This window comes from Schistocerca serialis, chromosome 3 (genome assembly GCF_023864345.2).
Source record: "Schistocerca serialis cubense isolate TAMUIC-IGC-003099 chromosome 3, iqSchSeri2.2, whole genome shotgun sequence".
Lineage (NCBI taxonomy): Eukaryota > Metazoa > Arthropoda > Insecta > Orthoptera > Acrididae > Schistocerca > Schistocerca serialis.
In genome coordinates, this window is record NC_064640.1 from 59,971,669 (window position 1) to 59,974,121 (window position 2,453).

The 2,453-nt window shown below is 43.1% G+C and overlaps 1 non-coding gene across 1 annotated transcript; it reads left to right on the top strand.

The window, feature by feature from the left end:
• The first annotated feature begins 2,078 nt into the window (after positions 1 to 2,078).
• Trnas-cga (transfer RNA serine (anticodon CGA)) lies at positions 2,079 to 2,152 on the top strand. The gene has a single exon. It is a non-coding gene; the product is annotated as a tRNA-Ser (tRNA).
• The last annotated feature ends 301 nt before the right edge of the window (positions 2,153 to 2,453 follow it).

The following is a 2,453-nucleotide window of genomic DNA, read 5'->3' on the forward strand; positions in this document are numbered from 1 at the left end:
CAAGGGCAGATGTGGACTCTGACCACAATCTATTGGTTATGAACTGTAGATTAAAACTGAAGAAACTGCAAAAAGGTGGGAATTTGAGGAGATGGGACTTGGATAAACTGAAAGAACCAGAGGTTGTAGAGAGTTTCAGGAAGAGGATAAAGGAACAATTGACAAGAATGGGGGAAAGAAATACAGTAGAAGAAGAATGGATAGCTTTGAGGGATGAAGTGGTGAAGGCAGCAGAGGATCAAGTAGGTAAAAATACGAGTGCTAGTAGAAATCCTTGGGTGACAGAAGAAATACTGAATTTAATTGATGAAAGGAGAAAATATAAAAATGCAGTAAATGAAGCAGGCAAAAAGGAATACAAACGTCTCAAAAATGAGATCGACAGGAAGAGGACAAATGTAAGGATGTAGAGGCTTACCTCACTAGGGGTAAGATAGATAATGCCTACAGGAAAATTAAAGAGACCTTTGGAGAAAAGAGAACCACTTGTATGAATATCAAGGTCTCAGATGGAAACCCAGTTCTAAGCAAAGAAGGGAAAGCAGAAAAGTGAAAGGAGTATATAGAGGGACTATACAAGGGCGATGTACTTGAGGACAATATTATGGAAATGGAAGAGGATGTAGATGAAGATGAAATGGGAGATATGATACTGCGTGAAGAATTGGACAGAGCACTGAAAGACCTAAGTTGAAACAAGGCCCCGGGAGTAGAAAACATTCCATTAGAACTACTGACAGCCTTTGGAGAGCCAGTCCTGACAAAACTCTACCATCTGGTGAGCAAAATGTATGAGACAGGCGAAATACCCTCAGACTTCAAGAAGAATATAATAATTCCAATCCCAAAGAAAGCAGGTGTTGACAGATGTGAAAATTACCGAACTATCAGTTTAATAAGTCACGGCTGCAAAATACTAACGCGAATTCTGTACAGACGAATGGAAAAACTGGTAGAAGCCGACGTCGGGGAAAATCAGTTGGATTCCGTAGAAAATGGGAACACGTGAGGCAATACTGACCCTACGACTTATCTTAGAAGCTACATAAAGAAAAGGCAAACCTACGTTTCTAGCATTTGTAGACTTGGAGAAAGCTTTTGACAGTGTTGACTGGAAGACTCTCTTTCAAATTCTGAAGGTGGCAGGGGTAAAATACAGGTAGCGAAAGGCAATTTACAATTTGTATACAAACCAGATGGCAGTTATAAGAGTCGAGGGACATGAAAGGGATGCAGCGGTTGGGAAGGGAGTGAGACAGGGTTGTAGCCTCTCCCCCATGTTTTTCAATCTGTATATTGAGCAAGCAGTAAAGGAAACAAAAGAAAAATTCGGAGTAGGTATTAAAATCCATGGAGAAGAAATAAAAACTTTAAGGTTCACCGATGACATTGTAATTCTGTCAGAGACAGCAAAGGACCTGGAAGAGCAGTTGAACGGCATGGACAGTGTCTTGAAGGGAGGATAAAAGATGAACATCAACAAAAGCAAAGCGAGGATAATGGAATGTAGTCGAATTAAGCCGGGGCATGCTGAGGGAATTAGATTAGGAAATGAGACACTTAAAGTAGTAAAGGAGTTTTGCTATTTGGGGAGCAAAGTAACTGATGATGGTCGAAGTAGAGAGGATATAAAATGTAGACTGGCAATGGAAAGGAAAGCGTTTCTGAAGAAGAGAAATTTGTTAACATCGAGTATAGATTTAAATGTCAGGAAGTCGTTTCTGAAAGTATTTGTATGGAGTGTAGCCATGTATGGAAGTGAAACATGGACGATAAATAGTTTGGACAAGAAGAGAATAGAAGCCTTTGAAATGTGGTGCTACAGAAGAATGCTGAAGATTAGATGGGTAGATTCTGCGGAGACATGGCTTAGCCACAGCCTGGGGGAGGTTTCCAGAATGAGATTTTCACTCTGCACCGGAGTGTGCGCTGATATGAAACTTCCTGGCATGTCTCCGCAGTATCCTTTCTTTCAGGAGTGCTAGTTCTGCAGGTTCGCAGGAGAGCTTCTGTAAAGTTTGGAAGGTAGGAGACGAGATACTGGCAGAAGTAAAGCTGTGAGACCGGGCGTGAGTCGTGCTTCGGTAGCTCAGATGGTAGAGCACTTGCCCGCGAAAGGCAAAGGTCCCGAGTTCGAGTCTCGGTCGGTGCACAGTTTTAATCTGCCAGGAAGCTTTATGGGTTGTTCGAGGAAGGAGATCAGACAGCGAGGTCACCGGTCTCATTGGATTAGGAAATGACGGGGAAGGAAGCCGACCGTGCCCTTTCAAAGGAATCATCCCGGCATTTGCCTGGAGCGATTTAGGGAAATCACTGAAAACCCAAATCAGAATGGCCGGACGCGGGATTGAACCGTCGTCCTCCCGAATGCGAGTCCAGTGTGCTAGCCACTGCGCCATCTCGCTCAGTACGCTTTATGGACATCTAGGAGTATGGAATTCACATGTTACCCT